The sequence below is a fragment of the Formica exsecta genome, unplaced genomic scaffold (assembly GCF_003651465.1).
Source record: "Formica exsecta isolate Colony F162 unplaced genomic scaffold, ASM365146v1 scaffold599, whole genome shotgun sequence".
Taxonomy (NCBI): Eukaryota; Metazoa; Arthropoda; class Insecta; order Hymenoptera; family Formicidae; genus Formica; species Formica exsecta.
Window position 1 is genome coordinate 308,646 of NW_021853269.1, and position 13,580 is coordinate 322,225.

At 39.9% G+C, this 13,580-nt stretch overlaps 1 long non-coding RNA gene across 1 annotated transcript in view; it reads left to right on the forward strand.

Moving 5' to 3' along the window:
* The first annotated feature begins 11,075 nt into the window (after positions 1-11,075).
* LOC115242455 overlaps positions 11,076-13,580 on the forward strand; it is a 9,054-nt gene continuing 6,549 nt past the window's right edge. The window contains exons 1-2 of the long non-coding RNA XR_003885052.1: positions 11,076-11,328; positions 12,356-12,466. This is a non-coding gene — a long non-coding RNA (uncharacterized LOC115242455). The remainder of the gene's footprint in view (positions 11,329-12,355; positions 12,467-13,580) is intronic.

Genomic DNA, 13,580 nt, shown 5'->3' on the forward strand with positions numbered 1-13,580 from the left:
TTGCTTCATTCGAAAACGCTAATAGTTACCGGTAGGGTCACTCATGCCGGACAGGTCGAAGGGGAGGAGTCAGACTAAGAGAGATACCGTAATTATTATATATTTATTATATTAACATTTTTAAATTAAACGGAAGCAAAAAAAAATACAATAATCAAGAGAATAGAACAAAAGGGGCGCCAAAATATTTTCATATCCCCCTCGGAACTTAGAAATATCTTGATACGTGATATGACATAGAAAAAATTGATTTCTGAGAAACAGAAGTCCATCCTACTATAATTTTCCTATAATTCTGTCCGCAATATTTTATTTTTTAAAGAGTTTTAAACATTAGCAGCATTAATTAATTCTTTCACGTTCATATGATCACCCGATAATAGGTATATTGTCAGGTTTTTGCAAAATTTCGTACAAAAATATCGAGATATCTCTTGCAATATTGGTTAAACAAAATTAAAAGTTTTTTATATCTTGTAGAATGCTACCTCAAAAAATCTACTCCTTCCAATACGAAAATATCTTTATACAATATATGAAAGATTGTGATTTGTGGAATGCGATAGTCTATTGTCTATTTTATTATAATTATTATTTCCTATAGTTTTAATCTTGTTCTTTTGAATTCGAAGGAGTTTTAATCATTAACAGTGTTAATTAATTTTTTCAGATACACACACATATTTATAAAATTATTTAGATATTAACTCTAGTTACCCGGTTTTTCAAAATCCGATAGATTAAAATTATACACATATACTTAATATTTGAATTGTCGAATGCGCGGCTCAGCCTCATGACAGCCTTTTAGTGATATGAAATAATGTATAGCGCAGTGTCGAGATAACCAGTCAGCATCGCGGAAAAAAAGCAACAATACTTGCGACTATCGATTTAACATGCCTTTTTTAAGAGTGGATTTTTCAAGGTACTCTAGCCATTTGTTCCATTCCGTAATCTGTGGGATCTATTAATTCCGATTATGATTCAAATTTATCAAATAATATTTGTCAGTTTTTTGAACTTAGCTTTCTTTGTTTTTCATGTACACAAGTTGTTGAATATAAAATATGCTCCTCTTTTCCGAAACGCACGTATGTAAAATCGCGATTGATATTCTAGCTCAGGCTATGCGCGGGTATTAAGTAGAAGCCATCAGACTGATGAATGCGGGCCCTTCACACAGCCCGTAGAAGAATTCACACTGTCATTTCGCCGCCGGCTTTTTGCGCCGACAGTCGCGAATTTTTCACGCCGTCGCGAAATCGCGTCCGTGCGTGCACGTGCGTTCGCACGTGGAAGATAATAGACGACGAGCGGGTATACGGGTAATGCTTATAAAAACTCTCGAAGCGTGTGCGAGCATTAAGTAAAAGGCCAAGCCCGCAGCTGGGTGATGAGTTCGCGGTTCTTCTCTTCGAACATTTATTCCGTGTCGAATATTGATGTAATGCAGATCGACAATGTCCTTTGTCAGGCTTGTTGTAACTTAAGAGAGAATTTTGCAGCTAGAAAGAGCTTGCATTTTATTAATAATTTTTAACAACTTTCCTACGTATTATATATATATAGCTATGATATCCCAGCTTTCAGATATTGTTTTCTCCTTCAATTTTATTTCTTTCCTTTTCTCTTCTTGTTCTCCATTTAAAATATCAATTATAGTAATTACTTAATACAATAATATAAGTAAATAAAAATATAAAAAACTAATTTTGTATCTGAAATAGTAGTATGGGAGTGAAATATTATTATAGTGCAGCCGAATGACAAATATGTCTATGACTGTGAATTGCGAAAAACGGTTTGCGCGAAAATAACACGAATTCAGCGTGCAACGACAATAAAAGGTCTATCCACTTTTATTTTTTTGGTTTACAAAATCAAAAGCGTAATTGACAAACGCATCCGGTAGCAACGAGCGCAAATCAAACGCGAAGAACATCTATCGCGCGAATTGATTTCTCTTCAATCACGGAAAAAATTCTAAGCGAGATGAATGTTTTCGCAATATCGCGAAAATCATTTTCCATCGTGGAATTTGATTCAACCCGTTTCGCGTTTGCGCCGTCTGCGCAAATATTTCGCGAACCGGATAAAAAAGTGCAAACAGTTTGTAATCCGCGCGATATCGACGTGGCTGCTATCGTTCGAAAACTCGGAAAATATTTAAAATTATGATGATAGTATTCCCCGTGAAGATTCCCGTAACAAAAAATTGCGACGAGTTTTTCCGAGTTTGTTCGAAATTACGTCGTCGATCGAGCTCGACATTAGTGGTAAGCTCGCTCTGTCGTCATTACGAGATAACATATCGGATTTCAAATAAATGAGAGAATTAGTCGTGCAATTAGAGGGCGATCGCATGCTTGCGGGGATTGCGATGAAATCCGATTGGCTGCTTTCCAACATTGACACGCACTCTCTATGTTTGATTTTGCGATGATTGCACATGGTGGATCACGTTGGTCCAGTAAAACCGCGACAGTGACGTTTTCACATACTCTTGTTCCTTCTAATGGTCGCTTAAAATCTGATTTGAATTTCTATGTTAAATACGTATATAAAAATTTTTACATTTATTGAAAAACACACAGAACACTCTATCTGTAACAGCACAAAAATTATTAGTGCCTCGAGATTTTCGTTCGACGAAAAGAAACGATGATAAATTCTGTGAGCTATTCCGTGTAAATCGACCCCTAATTTCATTTTGTACAAATGTCGCGCTCGTGTCACTGCCGATACCGTAAGAACAGATATCGACAATACCTGTCGGCAGATTAGTATCGATGGCAGAAACATCTCGGCGGCTGTGATGCTCGAAGTAATGTCGATACAATGTCAAAGTGTCGACAGTATATTGGCCGCGTCTATAATTGCACGATCGACAATTACAACGACAGACCGGATTCGTCCGCTGCTGAGCCGTTCCTTTTCATAGCTACGTTGGATTATAATCGACGGCGCCCTGTTGTCGATCCCGGTCGGGATTATCGGACCTTCGTGCGCGAATATTCGAATATTCGGGCGACTGGATTCTCCGCGCGCGTTCGATTAAACGCGACGATGCGATTGGCGCGAATTTCGCGCGGACACGGCGAGAGATCGCACGTGCTCTTTCTTTCTTTGCGAGCAGACACGATCGAGTGTCATTCCGTCGATTGTTGGCTCTGAGTTAATTACGACGCGGCTGGGACGTGATTGAGTCTTAAATTTATCATTAATCTCTTTTCGTGAATCGATATACATTATTGGCTTTTGTATATACTTTTTCAAGCATACAAGTTGTTGAATATAAAATATGCTCCTCTTTTCCGAAACGCACGTATGTAAAATCGCGATTGATATTCTAGCTCAGGCTATGCGCGGGTATTAAGTAGAAGCCATCAGACTGATGAATGCGGGCCCTTCACACAGCCCGTAGAAGAATTCACACTGTCATTTCGCCGCCGGCTTTTTGCGCCGACAGTCGCGAATTTTTCACGCCGTCGCGAAATCGCGTCCGTGCGTGCACGTGCGTTCGCACGTGGAAGATAATAGACGACGAGCGGGTATACGGGTAATGCTTATAAAAACTCTCGAAGCGTGTGCGAGCATTAAGTAAAAGGCCAAGCCCGCAGCTGGGTGATGAGTTCGCGGTTCTTCTCTTCGAACACTTATTCCGTGTCGAATATTGATGTAATGCAGATCGACAATGTCCTTTGTCAGGCTTGTTGTAACTTAAGAGAGAATTTTGCAGCTAGAAAGAGCTTGCATTTTATTAATAATTTTTAACAACTTTCCTACGTATTATATATAGGACCTTCGTGCGCGAATATTCGAATATTCGGGCGACTGGATTCTCCGCGCGCGTTCGATTAAACGCGACGATGCGATTGGCGCGAATTTCGCGCGGACACGGCGAGAGATCGCACGTGCTCTTTCTTTCTTTGCGAGCAGACACGATCGAGTGTCATTCCGTCGATTGTTGGCTCTGAGTTAATTACGACGCGGCTGGGACGTGATTGAGTCTTAAATTTATCATTAATCTCTTTTCGTGAATCGATATATATTATTGGCTTTTGTATATACATTTCTTTTTGCATATTTATTAATTCTTTATAATTTTTTATTTATTAATTTATATTTAATTTGGAAATTTCACTAAAATTGAATTATTTCTGTCCTCATATATACCTACATATTGAATCAACAATGTAATGAATCAAGATCGATCGGGGGGCTCGATTGTTACGGATCAAAGTTAAAAAACGATGCTCCGAGAAAATTATACCGATTGTCGAGAAATTTCAAAAACGTGTCGCTTCATTCTTTCGATATTAGGGAGACTCTCGCGAAGAGCGCGTGCGCTCGTTCTTCTCTGAGAATAACCCGGAGAATTTTGGAGGTTCGAAAGTTTGCGTTTGGGATCGGGAAGGATCAGAGAGCTGTACTGCGGGGACCGACTTCCGCTTATCCTGCGAAGGGCGCTGTGGAATCAGCGCCGGGGCACGGTGATTCGAGAGAAGCAACATCGCGCAAGCCTGATGGAAACGTGTAGTGGTGGTAGTTTGCGATGTAGAGGGATGCCAAACCGCCAAACTTCGCCTTGAAACCATTCTCGTAGACCACCCTTCCTTCAACCATAGACCACCCTTCTCACCCTCTCCCTTTCCCTTCCGCCGCATTCTCTCTTTCGCACCTTCTCTCTCGGTATCTCCGCGTGCTCGCTCTATCTGCATTCTTTTCTTCTCTCTCTCTCTCTCTCTCTCTTCTCTCCTCTTCCTTCGTGACGTTTCTCGAGTAGCGCTGCAAGGCTTTTCCCGTATTTGCATTTTCTTCCTGCGCGATACCTTTCTCCACATTTCCCGTTTTCATCTGCATCCCTTTATTTGCAATCTTTCTCGATCCTCCTGTTACTTCATCCCTTTTTGCAAGCCAAAGTCCGCAACACATTTCCTTCATCCATTATTTCTTGCTAGCCTTTCTATGTAGTTGTCTCTCTTTCTCCGGTTTTATCCTGTTCTCTTAATCTTGTTTATCCGAATTTTTCGATGCGAGTATCATTGCGACAAATTTTCATCGCGCTTTTCTCATCGATTTTAACGAACTTAATACGTTCTCTCGCTGTCACATCCTTTGCTTATTTTTTCTACTTTCTTGTCATATTTTATTTTATTTTTTTTTTTCTATCTCTCTATAGTTTCTTATAAAATATTTATTCTAAAGACTATCGTATGAGTATCACTCTGTTTTTTGCTTCGCTTCACTTGCCTGATTTCCCACTGCTGATGCACTTTGCCACACCGAGACAACGAGCTTTGTCCCTCTGTGTGAACGTATGAGCTGTCGAAGGAGTTTCCGAAACAGCTACGAGCTACGGCGCGATTCGCCTCGGCTCTTCTCGTCAGACTTGCACTTAATACTAATGTAAGCATTGGCCAATTAACGTAATTGTGTTATGGCCCGCGTGGAACACGGATCTTGGAACTGTCTGCCGGCTTCTCAGCCCGCAGATCGATAACTCGCACACGCTATACATCAACGACCGTTGTGTAGACGAGCACGCGTACACGATGAACGGGCACCATGGGCGGTATCAAAGTAATAATGGATGAATAGGATTGGACAATGAATCGAATGAAGGTGAAGCATTCCGGTCAATCGAGAAAGTATATGGCGTTTAGGGATAAAAGAAAAAAATTTTCCGCCGACCGGGAAAGCCACTCAAATAAATTGAAGCTAAGCAAAGTGGGTTAATGAGAGATCGAAAGCTTTAAATATCTTTTTATTTTGTTACTTTTTTAAAGACAAATATCAACGAGACGAGAAAACAATCTAATTTCAATGTTCGATTTTCATTTCGCATTTTAGTTGCTATCTGTATAAATAATATAATAAATATGTTTAATTAATTGTCGTCAAAAATTGATGCTTTAATTATAATCTCTTCTTATATCAGCATCACGTTATTCTTATGAATATTAATATTTTAGACAAAACTCAATTCTATCTACCATTTTCCTAATTTTCTTGTCTCACGGTGTCTTGAGGAAGACTACGACGAGATAGTCTCTTCTCTATGCGTCTTAATAAGGTAAGAATATCTTGTCGTATAACATGTCTCTGCGGCAAACTTTGCTCACATTTCATTTCGTGAATCGAGTACGTGCTTACACAAGTTAATGCAAAATATTTGTCTTCTTATGATACTGCAAAACGAATCATGGCGAAAATGAATAATGCGTTAATCCCATCCCTCTTCAATTCTTCGCCACCAGTATCAACAATTTATTGTCCATGCGGCCGGATTCTTTATCGACAAGAAACAAATTAAACGCTGCTCAGTATTTCAGTATTTAGTTATTATCACTATCGGCGAACAAAGTTAAAACCGCGAGTTCCGGGGAAAAATTGTTACCGGAAATTTCCTGATCGCCTGACGACGGCGACGGATTTAATTTTCGATTAAAAAAGCATCAGTTTCTGCCGATTTTCTCGAAGCTGCTTGCATAGCCTGCTCGAACCGCCTTACAATATCCTTTTTTTCGCGGCGTGGTTTCACTTTCACGCATATCTCTCAGTAAATATTCAGAATAAAACAGCAATCTCTTTACCAAACGTTGAAAGACATAGTACTAAAATTTTTATTCTATAAATAATTGAACGAATGTGTTGCGAAAATTTGAACAAGAAGAATTATGAAATAAAATATTTTTATGTGACTCCAGTAGATGCTTGATTCGATAACAAACGGGGAGAGCGAGAGATCCATGTCACTAGATATACATAGCCCATAAAAAAATCCTCGAATAAGTCCCCTTAGAATTACGTTTTTTTATGCCATTTCGGTTTCTCTGGGATCTCGGATTTTTTGGAATTTTTTCCTCGACGTTTTAACTTCTTTCAACGAACGTTGGTTCCGCTCTTTTACGCGAGACGCGTATGCACATGAGACGGTAAAAGTCGCGCAGCCTCCCCCAGGTGCCAGGTACATAAATTCGCCGGCATCCCAACGGCTCCTGGAAGATATTTGAAAACTTCGATAGACAATCGAGACACATTGTGCCTTGGAACAACGGCGAGACGAGTCTCTTCTCGCCTCCCTCGCCGATATATCCTTCGAGTTTCTTATCATTCTTCCCTGAATCGCACGAGAGGATTGCATTTACGTTCGACAAAATGCAGCTTTACGTCGCTCTCCGACTCCCACGACACATATAGCGGATGCATATCGACGACATGTGTCTCTTACAATCCATTTCCGAAGTTGCATGCGCGATACGGGTCGTTTTGCTCGTCAAACTTTAAGAACGACATAGAAAATCTCTAAAAGAATCTCGAATGTTGTCATGTGAATTATATATATGAAATATTAAAATTTAAATATGCTATAATGCAAACGCGACTGCGCATTTTTATATCTAGATACTTTAATATTGTACGTTTAATAACATTGCATTTCCATAAAGAAAAACCACATTTTTACAGATTCAACAAATGCAAATACACCTAACGTTTTATCGTATCGCGGAGAGGAATTGTAATCAGGGACGCGTGTATAAATGCAACAGTACGGAAGAGAGCGATTTCGTGGCAAAATCGCGCTGCAGACACGCGCGTTCAGGCTAATATCCGACAAGCGGGTTGTAAGGCAGAAAGAGTCCGGATGGAAATTTAAAATTCATATCGAGCGTGTAAGAGTTCCGACGACGAAGCTCATTAGAGACGAAACGAGATAAAGTTGTGCGGGACTCGTGAGTAAAAATTCGTTACGCGCGCACTGGGATATTAATCTGATATGTCCAATTTGCGCAATCACGTGCTCTTCGTACATGTCAATCTACGGGAAATCGGTAGGAAAATATAGTCGGTATAAATAAAATTGAAACGTCATCTGAACGAATGATCTGGAAATTTGTCGGTATTATGATTGATTATCAAAAATTAGCGTTATTGAAATTGATTGTCGTCTTCACTACTTTTTTATATATAACGAACTGTCAAAGAATGCGAGGAGCATTGACAATTCTCCTGCAAATCGTCGAATTTATCAACGCGTCGATTAAATGTATCTCTGGGAAAATCCCAGTGTCCTCCATTTCCGCGACATTTCTGCGGATTTGATTTTACGTATCGACAGATTGCAAACTGCACACAGAGAGCAATTCGCGTAATGGACACGAAGTTTGACTGACAGTTTCCCTTAATCGAAATTACTACGTCGATCATCATCTACTAGGACCGAGGGCGTTGACTTATCTCGCGACGATCGAAATCCAGTAGAATGAATTAAACGTGCGCATACGAGATGAAAACAAAGCCTCGCGTTTATAGACATTTAGCGTTAAATACGGTGTGCGAACACGCGTCAGAAATTGTCGACTTCTGCGCTCCGGGGTTACAAATCCTGGTTATATTGTTCTAGGCGCGCGCGCGTCGACTATGCGAGAATTATTCAACGGTCACGGAGCTGATTTTCTCTCTCGCAGCGGATTCCAATTCTATTGCTATTGGAAATTCTATACGACTTAACGCCGAGAATATGGAATAGCGACGGCCACAATGCTGATATAATGAGCATCGGACCGTGGAGCAACGAACCCGTGGAACGCCACTCTCGGATTTATGGTGCTGATCGAACGTAGTGCGTCTCTCTCCTGCTTGGATTCTTGAATTGAGACGCTTATCGAAACGATTAAAATTGCTGGATAGAAATTTCCGTTCGTCGAAGAGACCGAACACCGTGAATCGGAATGTTAATATTATCGCGGGGTGCGCACTTTTCTCCCTTCGGGAAATCATTAAGATGAACGAGATAAAATATTAGAGACGGGGAAATATATAATGGGAAGATTTATTGATAGAAATAACGTGTATATTCCGCTAACGCCAACGAGATCATCGCGTAATCTTTGTATTGAAAAAAGCAAACTCTGTATGTCGGAAGGAAAGAAAGGGAGGGAGGAAATAATAGATTTTATAAAATAATTAATTTATTATGCGTACACACGCGCGTAAAAGATTAATTATATGCGGTATTTTGACATATAAACTACAAATATTATTAACGGTAATAATAATTTATACGAATAGAGCCATAGAAGCAATAATAATGTCATAGTTATGTAATATTAATATAATAATATTAATATTGGCAATAATATTAATCTTTCATATCGGTTTGTAAACCCGTGAAATACAGACCTGCTGTCATTTTCATGCCGAATGTATATGTATTTGTATAAGCGGATATTTTCGAGAAGTCAAGAATCGCGAGACCATACGGGAATGAAATGAAATAACTTGAAGAAGTGGTTGTCTGTCACGCTCACACAAATGTTGACAATTTGCGTGACACTGAACGCGAAGTTTCCACTTTGCGCGTCATCGATATTTGGATACAATACCCGTCGGAAATTTGGACTACGAGACTTGGCATGTGGAAAAATAACGGGGAATCACGTCACAATACACACAATACATATACTCGCAATAAAGGCTTTCAAACAATGAGGCCGCATACTGCATGAAAGTGAGGGAAACAATCGTGGAAATTGAATGTCAGATGTCAAAAAGTTTATTGTCGATACTCGGTCCCGAGCTAATTGTCGTATAAGAATGTCCGAAAATATGATTTATCAGAAGAGATTTTATATTTAATTATTTAATTCGAATTTATACTATCAAGAGCTCCGACCCTCTCTCTCTCTCTCTCTCTCTCTCTCTCTCTCTCTCTCTCTCTCTTTCTCTCTTCTCTCTCTCTCTCTGCGCGTAAAATCATTTGTTAACACAAATGTATTTATATTAAAGCACGCAATCCAGAGAAGCAATTTTCGAAATTAACTTGTCGCGGTTAAATGGAATACCGTAGCTTCGACACACTTTATCAGAGCATCATCTCCTCCAACGTTAATTTCCTCTGGCTCACCATGTATAAGGATGCAGTCACAGTTATTGGAAATTCCGCGAGACTATAGAATATGGAATGGCGCTGTTCCGGATGCTTTCATTCGCCAATAATGTCATAGTGATAAGCCTTGGTAACGTGGAATGTAGTATAAGTGTGCAATGACGCATGTACGACTCTCTTATGCGTTACCTAATACGATATCTGCAGAGCGCGTTGAGGATTCTTACTTCGTTGCACGAAAAAACGAATATCGTCCGTTAAAGATCGGGACAAAATAGTAAAATATGTGAAATATCGACGAAGATACCTTTCTTTGTCTCTTCGTATATAAATCAGACGCATTATTTCTATTAAAATCGGTATAAATTATAAGAGAAAAATCATTTATATCAGAATTAAAGAAGTAGTCCATAATTCTTCTTGCTATTCAAACATATCTCGCGTTATCATCTTTTTTTTTCTTCTCAAAACGCCATATCAGATATAATCGAACACATTTACGATCGAAGATATAGATTGCCGTTCTTATTATACATAGGTACATCCGAAAATGTGTGTACACCAAGTCGCAGATAAACGCCGATATCTTTCGTTGGGAGGCCTTTATATCGAGCAGTAGCGACGGAGGGCGATGGAGGGTGCCCTGCGGGAGAAAAACGTGAGGTATCTTTACGCCCTCAATTCCGTTCCGATACGCGCCAACGGGCGTAGCGAGGAACGGCTGTGACGGTTCGCCTTAACTTCGTACGCCTCTCTTCGTGCAAGGAACGTACAAGAAGCATTTTACGGAAAGCAAAGCGGAGCGACGGCGCCACGGTACCCTCCTCCACCCTTCCGTCTCCTTGTCCGTTCCAACCCCCGTTATATCAAGTTGCACAAAACTCGTTAAAATTCCGCCGGTCGGTCCGTCCTTACAGCCGGTACAATGCGGAAATCATTTGACGGGGAGGAAAGTAGGGGCGGAAGGGTGAAGGAACAGGGAAAAGAGATCGCGGCGCAGCCGCTCGATCACCTCTCTCTCTCTCTCTCTCCCCCTTTCTCCCTCCTTTCTATCTTTTTCCTCCCTCGACGGGATGCTACAACATCCGGAGAGGGAGGGAGAGCCGCCGTCTGTCGGTCGTCTGCTGCGCGATAAAACGAAAAATTGCTCGTCCATGTATGTACAATGAGCTCGATATGCGTGGACGCGGAACCGCGTGCTTTGATACCGGATATCACTCGCGAGTGTCAAAGCGCGGCTGACAAACGCGATCGGCTCGACACGTTGCGTCATTCTCGCGTTTTTTAATTCCTTAAAAGTGTCGCGACTGTATAATGAGGCGCGACATATATAAATACGGGAGCGTGAATTTACTCCGACGCATTTGCAAGCTCGTGAACTGCAGTCGAAGACACTTTCATATACGCTTCCACTTGACTCCAGGAGTTGATAGGTAATAACGAGCAAATCTTATGGAGGCAAAGTAGAGCACCAGACGTTCGGTGATTAAGATGTTAAATACGCGTCGTAAATTAGCGCCGCGCGCGGCGACGAGGGAGGAAATCATTAGGAACGTGCAATTATCGTCACAATCGGTTTACCCCGCGTCGGGCGCATCTTCCCCCGACGATTGGCCGCGGTGTCTCACAATGCCGGGCGTGGCAATTTTCCACAACCGCAAGAATTAATTTCCGCGTCGACTTTATGCGCGTACGCGGGCACTAAAACACCCCTTCTCCCTCCTGTCGCCGTTTATTTGCGAGGGTGGAAGAAGAGGGAATATGTTGTGCAGGAGACGGGAGGGATGTTTCGAGAGATCCGACACCTCATGCACGAATTTTCGGCCGATTTCATCCTGTAACGCCGAACGTGCTAAAAATTCCAACCGAGTACGATGGGAAAATTCCCTTCATCGCGCCCAGCCGTTAATCCATTTTGTTGGCCGCCGCGATTTTGAAGTTACTGGAAAATTCCAGGGGGGAGGTCCATGAAATCCCAGAGATTTAACTTTGTCGGAAAGGATGACTCGACTTAAAAATGTGTGCTATAAATGTTATCCGTTTGAAATTATTCTTTCTATCGAAAAATAACTCTTACAATTTTTAAAACAGATATATCTTGAAATAGTAAAGATATATTAGATATTTGCGATAACAAGACTCACACGATACGTATTCTTCCAACGTATCCTGGATTAATAGAGAAGGAATTTTCGTATTCCTTCGTTTACCGGTATCGAAGAAGCTTCCGCCGTGACGCGCTTATTCTTCGCGAGGGTGAAAAAAATCTCAAGCTGCGAAACATCACAATCAGAATTCATCGTGGGGTTAGCACGTACAAAATTGCAGAATCCGCTAGATGAGTGGTGCGTGACGCTGTGCATTCAGATTCTCTCTTCTCTCAGGAAAATCATCTTTCTGTTTTATCGTATTGGATATATTAAAATTTGTTGAAACATGCAAACCGCGCTTATGTTGCAGCCACTTATACACAGATTGAAACAGTAATAATTATACAAGTCGGATCTAATCACGATGTGATCGCAGATAGTGGATCTCCTACTCACCTTAAGAAATAGCATCTTGATATTGGTAAGATAATACTGTCACATAATAATTATAACAATTAATTTTATAGTAATTGATTATAGAACAATTATTATTAATAATTTATTGCCATTGCTGTATTATATGAAATTCCTTAAAGTAGAGTATATATATCATATTATAAATAATTTTAATTGTTCTCTTATTTTCTTTGGTATTAATTTTTTGACGTTGTTTATTTTATTTATTATTATAGTTATTTTAATATAAATCGAGCTTTTTTATCCGTATTTTCTTTTCCTATTTGCGTTTATTAACGTTAACAGTTTTGTCGACAAAATCAGGCATCGTTATGTTGCAAAATAAATGATATATCAATTATTCATTACGTATCACGTAGAAAAACGCAGCATCCATGACGCGTGCTGAGCAGTCTAGAATCTTGACTCTCATACTTTCTCCTTCTTTGCACTTTCTGCCAGGAATATTGATCGAGATTATATTAAATCTCACGTATTCGACGACTGAATGTAGCATGTGAATTAAATTACCGGAATGTTTCTGAGATATAAGAAAAATTTATCTACAATCAAAAAGAAATCTATTGATTGTACTTTTAAAAAGAATAACATTTTGCATATTATTAGAAACAAGAAAAAATAATAGTTCTTATAAAATAAAATAGCCTCTTTAAAAAAAAGTAGAGACTATTTTTTTATATTATAATAAATTATTACAATTAATATTAATTACATTATTATTGGAAGAATATTAACATTGTACTGCATTGTCTCCTCTCTTAAATCTTGTTTATTTCGTTCGAAGCCATGCAATAAATTCAAGGGATATAAACGTAGGTCCATAAAGAAATTTGTCATAATTCTCAGTCGCAATCGTATTCCAAGAAGAGAAGCAGAAATTGTCTTAAAGTCTCGACATGCGACATATTTGCAATTTTAAAACGGTTTTATCCCGCGTCATGCACGGAGGGCCATGCGAGTGTCATGATGCGTAGCGAGGACTCGCCGTGAATATCCCTTTTCCGCTTTTTTATTCGCTCTAGCGGGAATATTGACGTTATATTAAATCTCGCGGAGTCGGGAAAGTGATTTATCGGTAGCTCCGGCGAGAGGAAGAGCCGGTGAGGAATAGGCGGAAG